We start from the raw sequence: 12120 nt of genomic DNA, 5'->3' as shown, positions 1-12120 counted from the left end.
GCTGATCGTTCGGAGCACACAATCCACACAGAGTCTGAGTGCACGGGGCAGAGGCTCAGAAGGTAGGTACAGGGACCTGTGTGGCATGCTGACGAAATCCTGGGAGTGTTGGCCGGAGTGGGGGGAAAGAGGCATCTCTCACATTATTGTGGGGTGTGTCCAAGGCATAACCATTATAAACAGCAACTTGGCAGTATCTATCAAAAAGAGCGATGCACATCCCCTTAACCCAGCAGTGACACATCTAGCTGGTTAGCCCAGAGATATTGTAAAAGTCCATATGTACAAGACCACTCATTGTAGCACTGCTCATAAAAGCAAAAGACTTGTGGGGGAGACCTTAATTCCTTCAACAGGGATTTATTAAATAAATTATGGTATATCCCTACAACGGAACACAATGGGCAACTGTAGATAAAAAGAGAGAAAGCACACACCTCAGGTACTGACAGGCAATAAGCTCCATATATATATATATATATATATATATATATATATATATATATATATATATATATATATATATATATATGGCTGCATTAAGTGTAATTGAAAAAGTGTAGAACAATACAGCATGCATAGTTTGCTACCATCTTGAGAAAAAGAAGTACACATGAACTACATATACAGAAATATATTTACACACATACACAAGTAAATACATATGCTTATAATCAATGAACCATCTGCACAGATACACGGGAAATCGACAATTGTGCTGGGTGGATGAGAAGAGGGGTAGAGGGGGGAATTGTCACTGTACCATTTTCACTTCTTCAGTTTTGAGCCATGTGAATGTACCACCTGGACAAATAAATATATTTAACACAAGAAAAACTAAAAAACAGAGGTACAACGTAATCAGACATGTTTTCCAAAAAGGTGCGGACTGTGAGGAGCAAGAAGAAAGAGGCCAGAGGCAGGAAGAGTATGAGGAGGTTACCACACCTGTCCAAGTATCTAATCCTGAGGCGCTGAAGCCCCGAGTTCCATGAAATGAACATGAAGAAAGGGCCCAGATTTTGGGTATCACTTGGGAGTGATGTTACCTACCCTACCTTGAGCATTACTATGTGCCAGGCACTCTATACACATCGAGTCATTTAACCCCCCTGACTAGCATAAGAGATTGTATTGGTCCCACTTCACAGATGAGGAAATAAAGCTCAGAGAGGTTAAGCGATTTATTAAGAATCACACAGGTTGAGTAAATGCTAGACCAGGATTTAAAGCCCTACCCCCATACCATGCTGGGGGCTTTTGCAGCATCAGAGCAAGTGACCAGATCTGGGGGCAACTTGCTGTGACGAGAAAAAGGAAGGAAGCTCAGAGAAGCGTGGATGATTTGGGGGCATCACTGGAGGCCCCCTGGAGCTCCTGAGACCATGGATGGCTCACGTACCTTGGTCTGTGGGCTGGAAATCAGGGTGATCCTTGCAGGGCAGATGGTTTCAATGCCCTGAGACCATCTGAAACACTGGGAGAAGCCCAGGCCTCACTAAGCCACAGGCGCCTTAAGACCCAGCTCCTCCCTCCACGCCTCCCCAGGGGCTCAGCTCACTGATTCCTGGGCCTGCTCGGGTGAGATGCCGCCTCTCCCTCCCCAGTAGGAAGTGCTAGAAAGGGGTTCCCCGGGGTGCCAGTTAGCTGCACCGGGCTCCATAATTTCCTCTCCCATCTCCCTGTGGTATCAAGTGTGTGACTATTGATTTCCTCCCTGCATTTGTTTGTGTTATCCATTATTTATGGGATCATTTTCCATCCTTCGTGCACGAAGGCAAATTTTGTGTAAAAATCAATTGAGTGAGCGCCGCTGATGGCTTGTTGTGTTTTCTTGGCTTTCATCTCTGAGGCCCCAGTTCTCGGGAGAAGCAGAGCAAGATATTGGGGAGCCCCCCAGGATGGGAAAGGGAGGTAGGGACGGTACCGGGCGCAGAAACCTGCCTTACACACCGCGCCTGTCCATCACTGTGGGTCCCTGGGACAGTCACACTTGGTGGAGCTCACCTGGAAGTCTAGGGAGGGACTGATGTCTTCTTGCCCTGTTCTGACCCCTGCTGCCCCTGCTCACATGCAGCTGCAGAACTGCTAATGGTTCACAGAGATTTATTTCCATGTAGAAATCCACAGGACTCTCCAAGATCAAGGCTTGGGAACCTGCTTTCTAGTGGCTTCACCTGAAGACCCCAGGGAAGTCACCCTGGAGGATTAGATGTAGAGGGGTATGATTAAGGGCAGGGCTGACATTTAATGATCACCTGCTATATGTCAGGCTGAGCACATCACATATATTCTTTGAGCTTCAGCACATCTGGTGAGGTGGGAAGGGTGTAAAGAAAAGAGCAGAGGATCAGGAGTCAGAAAGTCCTAGTTAAAGTCCCTGCTTGACCCTTTGCTAGCTGTGTGCCCTTGGGTAGGCTTTCACCCTCTCTGTGCCACAGTTTTCTCACTTATAAAATATGGATAACATGAGTGCTTACCTTAAATGAGGTCCTGCATTTAAGGCTAGGTGACTGGCTCATGGTAAATAAAGGGGTTCTCAGTTTAAATGTCACTTATGCTGAGCTGAAGTGGGGGCTTCCAAGACTGGTGGTGACTGTGCATCATGCAGGGATCACAATTCGCTCCTCTCGAAATTACTAAATTATCTGTCTCTCCCCAGCCCCAGTTATGATGTAAGTGTCATGAGGGCAGGCATCTTTGTGTCTTTGTCCAGGGTGCTTGCATGGCACATAGCAGATGCTCAATAAATGTTAGTTACTATTATCATCATCCTCATTTTTTTTCTTTTTTATTGAATTAATTGGGGTGACACTGGTTAATAAAAGTGTATAGGTTTCAGGTGTACAATTTTATAATATATCAGCTGTATATTATATTGTGTGTGCACCATCCCCAAACCTACTCCCTTTTTAAACTTGGTCTCAACCAGGCAACAATATCCATGAAATGCTGGGCTTGATGTGCCTGTGTGTGTGTGAAGGTGTGTCTGTGTTTCCCTCTGTGCCCACTGAATTATCCACATGCCACCAATGAAAAAAAATATAACACACTTTGGGTTATATCGGTCTATCCTCCTAAAATGATCCCAGTACCCAATTCCAATGGGATGGAGGGTCAGTTTCCTCACACCAAGAAGCAATGCTTTGATAACTGCTGAGTGTCCTGCAATTCAACTCAATTCTCATGCTACCTGAAGATAGCGTCAGAGGCCACAGGTTGAGGGCTAAGTCCCACAAGACTGCTCCACCCCACCTAGTCACCAGTTGCAAGTCCAGTTTATCACCTGTGCTTCTGACCAACCAGCTATAGATTAAGGGGTTCTAAAATCCCCTCCTTGGGTTTGATTTATTTGCTAGTGCAGCTCACAGAATTCAGGGAAACATTTACTTACTAGATTAGGGGTTTTTTATAAAAGGAAAGAACATAGGAACAGTCAGATGGAAGAGATGCATAGTGCAACGTACAGGGACAAGGGTGCAGAATTTCCATGCCTTCTGCAAGTGAACCACTCTCCCCAAATCCTCATGTGCTCACTGGTTAGAGCATCCTCCTGAAACACAGAGGTTGCCAGTTTGACCCCTGGTCAGGGCACATACTGGAACAGATCAATGTTCCTGTCTCTCTCTCTCCCTTTCTTTCTCTCTAAAATCAATGAACAAAAAAAAATTTTTTAAGTGTCAACCTTCTAAATCAGGGGTCCCCAAACTATGGCCCGTGGGCCACATGCAGCCCCCTGAAGCCATTTATCCGGCCCCTGCCACACTTCCAGAAGAGGCACCTCTTTCATTGGTGGTCAGTGAGAGGAGCACAGTTCCCATTGAAATACTGGTCAGTTTGTTGATTTAAATTTACTTATTCTTTATTTTCAATATTGTATTTGTTCCCTTTTTGGTTTTTTATTTTAAAATAAAATATGTGCAGTGTGCATAGGGATTTGTTCATAGTTTTTTTTATAGTCCGGCCCTCCAATGGTCTGAGGGACAGTGAACTGGCCCCCTGTGTAAAAAGTTTGGGGACCCCTGCTCTAAATCATGTGGTTAATTCTCCTGGCAACCAGCCTCCATCTGTAAAATTAAGTCCAAAATTCACCTCATTCACATAGCAAAATACATATTTTTATCTTCACCACTTAGGAAATGCCAAGGACTTAGCAACTCTGTGCCAGAAACGGAATGAAGATCAAATAGTATATTTATTACAAGTCACAACATCACACCTGCACTGCCTGGTTGGGTAGCCACGAGCCACAGGTTACTTCTAAATTTAAATGAATTGAAATTAAATAAAAATTTCAGTTCCTCGGTCTCATTAGTCACATTTCAAGTGCTCCATAGTCACATGCAGCGAGTGGCTACCATATTGGACAGTGCAGATACACAACCTTTCCATAATCACAAAAAAAGTTTGATTGGACAGCACTGGACTTTTCGAGAATCCTTTCAAACTACTCAGCATCGCTGCTTAAGTCACCATCCCACTCCTACCCAATTTATATACTTAACTCTTCCAGTCAACTTTGAGAAATATAGCTACTGGGCTCAGAGAGCCAACGGCCAGTCTAGAAACTTCCTGGGCAGCACAGACTTGGGAGTTTCCTCATTCTGGACCACAGGCTCCCAAAACGCAAAAGAAGATTGAATTAGATTAGCTATCACACATTGGTGGTCTGTGAGCTAAATCTGGCTTACAGAGGTGTTAAGTTTGACCTACTTGATTTTTTTTTTAATTATTTTTTTTAATTTATTTATTCATTTTTAGAGATGAGAGAGAGAGAGAGAGAGAAGAGGGGGAGGAGCAGGAAGCATCAACTCCCATATGTGCCTTGACCAGGCAAGCCCAGGGTTTTGAACCAGCGACCTCAGCGTTCCAGGTCGATGCTTGATCCACTGCACCACCACAGGTCAGGCCCTACTTGATTTTTAAGAAAGTTTTTCTTTGAAGGAAGGAGATTAAAGAAATCACATTTTAGAAATCTAAATTTCCCACTGCTCTTGAAAAATTGGAAGAACTCTCTCCTTGGGCTCATGACCTTCTGGCATTGAGTCTGTTACTCTGAATTGGATAATCTCAAAAGTTCCATCAGTTACTTTCTTTTTTTCTTTCCTTTTTATTGAATTTATTGGGGTGACACTGGTTAATAAAATTAGACAAATTTCAAGTGCTACAACAACTCATCTGTACACTGTATTGTGTGTTCAGCCATCAGTTACTTTCGACCTATGAGCTTAAATATGTAAGTGTGTCCTCCTCAGGGACAGCGAGGTGGTTCTTGGGACCTAGGAGAGGACTAAGTGCTAAGTGAAGCAATGAGTAGGAACGAATTGGTTTTCAAGGACTATTCAGTCCCTGTGATTGGACCCTCATCTATCAGTCGGGTTGAAGAGTCTGGGGCTAACCTAGTATTCTCCTAAATTTAGCATCTTCAAGTCTGTGACATCTCATTTCCAAGGTAACACATACTTGGTCTCTAGAGATGTACTACTTAGATTCTGAGGAGGTCACAGATGACTTTGAGAATCTGATAGAAGCTGTAGACTTAATAAGGGTGGAAATATACAAATAAAGAGCAAACTATAAATCATGTGGTTAATTCTCCTGGCAACCAGCCACCATCTATAAAATTAAGTCCAAAAGTCACCTCATTCACATAGCAAAACAATATTTTATAAAATATTTTATAAAGTATACATTTTGCATATAGTTTCCGGAGGGTAGAAAGTCCCTCTCCACTAAAGCACATCCCTGGCTATCCCAGGAATCCTCAGACCTTGGTTTAGAATTTCTGATCTGGACATTTCCAGCCAAAGTAGGAGACTGGATCTGTGCATCTGCTCCACTTTCTCCCAAAACCTAAATATATTTAAAGATATTTAAAGCATGATCCTGCAGGGATGAAGAGAATGAAAAAGAAGACAATTGTAAAAAAGAAAAAAAAATTTTTTCTGGATTCTGTAAAGCAAACAGGTAAGAGCTAACTGATTTAATAGAATTCAGAAAGCTGAATCTTGACTGAGCGTGGGCACGCAGTCCCACCTGACCTGTGGAGCCAAGGCTTACAGCCGTCCCACGAGCTGGCTCCTCCTGCAAGGGCGGGGCAAAAACGGAGAATCAGGCGGAGACCTGCAACTGAACAAAGGTGCTCGCCACTGCCCTCAGGGCCGAGCATAATGCCACCCACGGGGGCGGGGCGAAGGCCAAGGCCACAAAGGCTTGTACACCCGAGCACGTGATCACAGCCACCCTGTGAAGGAAAGTCGGAAACCACAGCAACAGCCCCAGTGGGAAGGCGCTGGCAACGCCCATACCCAAACTCCCTAGGCAGCAACAACAGAGGGGGTGGCGGGCCTGCAGACAGACCATACCTAGGGAACAGAGGTCACACCCAGTGGACTCCAATGGCCAAGACCTTCTTTTACACAGAGAAGATGAGAAGGCAGAGAAATGCAACACAAATGAGTCAAGAGAAATCCCCAGAAAAGGACCTGAATGAATCAGATATAACCAAATTACCAGATGCAGAGGTTAAAATAACGATTGTTAGGATGCTCAAAGATATTAGAACAACAATAGATGGTCATTACAAACACCTAAATAAAGAGATAGCAGATATAAAAAAGGACATTGAAATAATAAAAAAGAATCAGTCAGAAATGACAAATACAATATCAGAAATGAAGAACACAATGGAAAGAATTAAAAGCAGGATGGATGAAGCTGAGAATCGAATCAGTGAGTTAGAGGACATGATAAATAAAGGCACAGAAGCAGAGCAGAAAAAAGAAAAGAGACTCAAAAAGTCTGAGGAAACTCTAAGATAGCTCTGTGACAACATGAAGAGAAATAACATCCGCATCATAGGAGTTCCTGAAGAAGAAGAGAAAGAACAAGGGATAGAGACTTTGTTTAAGCATAATATAGCTGAAAACTTCCCTCAATTAAGGCAGGAAAACATTTCACATGTTCAGGAAGCACAGAGAACTCCATTAAAGAGAAACCCAAAGAAATCAACACCAAGACACATCATAATTAAAATACCAAAGCTAAGTGATAAAGAGAAAATATTAAAAGCTGCTAGAGAAAAAAAGACTATCACCTACAAAGGAGCCCCCATAAGGATGACTTCCAACTTCTCAACAGAAACACTTGAGGCTAGAAGGGAATGGCAAGAAATATTCAAAGTAATGCAGAACAAGAGCCTACAACCAAGACTACTTTACTTTACTTTGTCCAAGGCTATCATTTAAAATTGAAGGAGAATTAAAAAGCTTTCCAGACAAAAAAAAACTCAAGGAATTCACTTCAACCAAACCAAGGCTGCAAGAAATGTTAAAGGGGCCTGTTGTAAACAGATCAAAGGAGAAAAAGAATATAGCAAAAGAGGAATACAATTTTAAAGAATAAAATGGCAATAAACAAGTACATATCAATAATAACCTTAAATGTAAATGGATTAAATGATCCGATCAAAAGACATAGGGTAGCTGTGTGGATAAGAAAACAGGACCCATACATATGCTGTCTACAAGAAACACACCTTAAAAAAAAAAGACGCACATAGACTGAAGATAAATAGATGGAAAAAAATATTTCACGCAAATGGAAATAAAAAAAAAGCTGGGGTAGCAATACTTATATCAGACAAAATGGACTTTAAAACAAAGACTATAGTAAGAGATAAAGAAGTTCACTATGGCCCTGGCCAGTTGGCTCGATGGTAGAGCGTCGACCTGGCATGCGGAAGTCCTGGGTTCGATTCCCGGCCAGGGCACACAAGAGAAGCTCCCGTCTGCTTCTCTACCCCTCCCCCTCTCCTTCCTCTCTGTCTCTCTCTTCCCCTCCCGCAGCCAAGGCTCCATTGGAGCAAATGATGGCCCGGGCACCGAGGATGACTCTATGGCCTCTGCCTCAGGCTCTAGACTGGCTCCTGTCACAACAGAGCGACGCCCCGGATGGGCAGAGCATTGCCCCCTGGTGGGCGTGCCGGGTGGATCCCGGTCGGGCGCATGTGGGAGTCTGTCTGACTGCCTCCCCGTTTCCAGCTTCAGAAAAATACAAAAAAAAAAAAAGAAGAAGAAGGTCACTACATAATGATAAAGGGAGCAATCCAATAGGAAGATAAAACCATTATAAATATCTACACACCTAATATAGGAGCACCTAAATATATAAAGCAGACTTTGATGGATTTAAAGGGTGAGATCAACAGCAATACTATAATAGTAGGGGATTTCAATACCCCACTAACATCACTAGATAGATCCTCAAGAAAGAAAATTAACAAAGAAACAGCAGACTTAAAGGACATACTAGATCAACTCAATTTAATAGATATCTTCAGAACCTTTCACCCTAAAGCAGCAGAATATACATTCTTTTCAAGTGCTCATGGTACATTCTCTAGATAGACCACATGTTAGGGCACAAAAGCTGTCTCAACAAATTTAAGAAGATTGAAATCATATCAAGCACTTTCTCTGATCACAATGGCATAAAACTAGAAATCAACCACAACAGAAAAACTGAAAATTACTCAAACACTTGGAAACTAAATAGCACATTATTAAATAACGAATGGGTAAACAATGAGATCAAAGAAGAAATTTAAAAATTCCTAGAAACGAATGATAATGAGCATACATCAACTCAAAATTTATGGGACACAGCAAAAGCAGTCTTGAGAGGAAAGTTCATAGCATTACAGGCATACCTCAAGAAGCTAGAAAAAGCTCAAATAAACAACTTGACTCTACATCTAAAAGAACTAGAAAAAGAACAGCAAGTAAAGCCCAGAGCTAGTAGAAGGAAGGAAATAATAAAGATCAGAGCAGAAATAAATGACATAGAGGCTAAAGAAACAATACAGAGGATCAATGAAACCAGGAGCTAGTTCTTTGAAAAGGTAAACAAGAAGGATGAACCTTTAACCGACTCACCAAGAAAAAAAGAGAGAGGACTCAAATAAATAAAATTAGAAACGAGAGCGGAGAAATAACAACTGACACAATAGAAATACAAATATTGTAAGAAAATACTATGAAGAACTGTACGCCAAAAAACTAGACAACCTAGATGAAATGGACAAATTCCTTGAGACATATAATCTTCCAAAAATTAATCTGGAAGAATCAGAAAACCTAAACAGACCAATTACAACAAATGAGATTAAAACAGTTATCAAAAAGCTCCCAAAAAAGAGAAGTCCTGGGCCTGATGGCTTCACAAGTGAATTCTACCAAATATTCAAAGAAGAACTAATTCCTATCCTTCTCAAGCTATTTCAAAAAATTCAAGAGGAAGGAAGACTTCCAAACTCCTTTTATGAGGCGAGCATAATTCTGATTCCAAAACCATGCAAAGACAACACAAAGAAAGAAAATTATAGGCCAATATCCCTGATGAATTTAGATGCTAAAATCCTCAACAAAATATTAGCAAACTGGATCCAGCAATATATGAAAAAAATCATACACCACGATCAAGTGGGATTTATTCTTGGGAGGCAAGGCTGGTACAATATTCGCAAATCAATCAATGTGATTCATTACATAAACAAAAGGAAGGAGAAAAACCACATGATAATTTCAATAGATGCCGAAAAAGCATTTGATAAAATCCAGCACCCATTCATGATCAAAACTCTCAGCAAAGTGGGAATACAGGGAACATATCTCAACATGATAAAGGCCATCTATGACAAACCCACAGCCAACATCATACTCAATGGGCAAAAATTAAAAGCAATCAATCCCCCTAAGATCAGGAACAAGGCAGGGGTGCCCCCTTTCACCACTCTTATTCAACAGAGTCTTGGAAGTCCTAGCCACAGCAATCAGACAAGAAAAAGAAATAAAAGGCATCCAAATTGGAAAAGAAGAAGTAAAACTATCATTATTTGCAGATGATATGATATTGTATATAAAAAACCCTAAAGTCACAGTCAAAAAACTACTAGACCTGATAAATGAATTCAGCAAGGTGGTAGGATATAAAATTAATACTCAGAAATCAGAGGCATTTTTATATACTAACAATGAACTGTCAGAAAGAGAAATTAAGAAATCAGTCCCCTTTACCATTGCAACCAAAAAAATAAAGTACCTAGGAATAAATTTAACCAGGGAGATTAAAGACTTGTACTCGGAAAATTATAAAACATTAATAAAAGAAATCAGGGAAGATACAAACAAGTAGAAGCATATACCACGCTCATGGTTAGGAAGAATAAACATCATTAAAATGTCTATATTACCCAAAGCAATTTATAAATTCAATGCAATACCAATTAAAATACCAATGACTTACTTCAAAGATATAGAACACATATTCCAAAAATTTATTTGGAACCAAAAGAGAACACGAATAGCCTCAGCAATCTTGAAAAGGAAGAATAAAGTGGGAGGTATCACACTTCCTGACATCAAGTTATACTATAAGGCCATTGTACTCAAAACAGCCTGGTACTGGCATAAGAACAGGCATATAGATCAATGGAACAGAACTGAGAACCCAGAAATAAACCCACACCTTTATGGACAACTGATATTTGACAAAGGAGGTAAGAGCATACATTGGAGTAAAGACAGCCTCTTCAGCAAATAGTGTTGGGAAAATTGGAAAGCTACCTGCAAAAAAATGAAACTAGACCACCAACTTACACCATTCACAAAAATAAACTCAAAATGAATAAAAGACTTAAATATAAGCCGTGAAACCATAAGCATCTTAGAAGAAAACATAGGCAGTAAGCTCTTTGACATTTCTCGCAGCAATATATTTGCCGATTTGTCTCCACAGGCAAGTGAAATAAAAGACAGGATAAACAAATGGGACTATATCAAACTAAAAAGCTTCTGCACAGCTAAAGACAATAAGAACAGAATAAAAAGACAAACTACACAATGGGAGAATATATTTGACAATATGTCTGATAAGGGGTTAATAACCAAAATTTATAAAGAACTTGTAAAACTTAATTTAATACCAGGAAGACAAACAATCCAATCAAAAAATTGGTAAAAGAAATGAATAGACACTTCTCCAAAGAGGACATACAGATGGCCAATAGGCATATGAACAAATGCTCAACATCACTAATCATTAGAGAAATGCAAATTAAAACCACAATGAGATATCACCTCACACCAGTCAGAATGGCGCTCATCAACAAAATAACACAGAATAAGTGCTGGCGAGGATGTGGAGAAAAGGGAACCCTCCTGCACTGCTGGTGGGAATGCAGACTGGTGCAGCCACTGTGGAAAACAGTATGGAGATTCCTCAAAACATTAAAAATCGAACTGCCTTTTGACCCAACTATCCCACTGTTAGGAATATATCCCAAGAACACCATAGCACTGTATGAAAAGAAGAAATGCACCCCCATGTTTATGGCAGCATTGTTCACAATAGCGAAGATCTGGAAACAGCCCAAGTGTCCGTCAGAGGACGAGTGGATTAAAAAGCTTTGGTACATATATACTATGGAATACTACTCAGCCATAAGAAATGATGACATCAGATCATTTACAACGGCATGGATGAACCTTGATAACATCATACTGAGCGAAATAAGTAAATCAGAAAAAACTAAGAACTATATGATTCCATACATAGGTGGGACATAAAAATGAGACTCAGAGACATGGACAAGAGTGTGGGGGTTATGGGGTGGGGGGGGGAAGAAAGGGAGGGGGATGGGGTAGGGAGGGGCACAAAGAAAACCAATTAGAAGGTGATGAAAGACAATTGGACTTTGGGTGATGGGAATGCAGCATAATCTAATGTCAAAATAACCTAGAGCTGTTTTCTCTGAACATATGTACCCTGATTTATCAATGTCACTCCATTAAAATTAATAAAAAAAGAAAGAAAACACGAAAAACTAATAAATAAATATTTTTTGAATATTAAAAAAAAAAAAAGAAAGAAAGCTGAATCCTTAGTCAGCAGTAGGAAAGCTGATAAGCAACCAGAAATGCACAGATTTCCCAAAAGACTTGAGAAGTGATGGTACCACATATCTCTGGAAGTGGGAGTTAAGATAAAGGCACAGGCCTGACCTGTGGTGGCACAGTGGATAAAGTGTCAACCTGGAACACTGAGGTCACTGGTTTGAAA

Source organism: Saccopteryx leptura, chromosome 6, assembly GCF_036850995.1.
Source record: "Saccopteryx leptura isolate mSacLep1 chromosome 6, mSacLep1_pri_phased_curated, whole genome shotgun sequence".
NCBI lineage: Eukaryota > Metazoa > Chordata > Mammalia > Chiroptera > Emballonuridae > Saccopteryx > Saccopteryx leptura.
The sequence above is the reverse complement of the archived record's forward strand: the minus strand, read 5'-3'. Positions refer to the sequence as shown.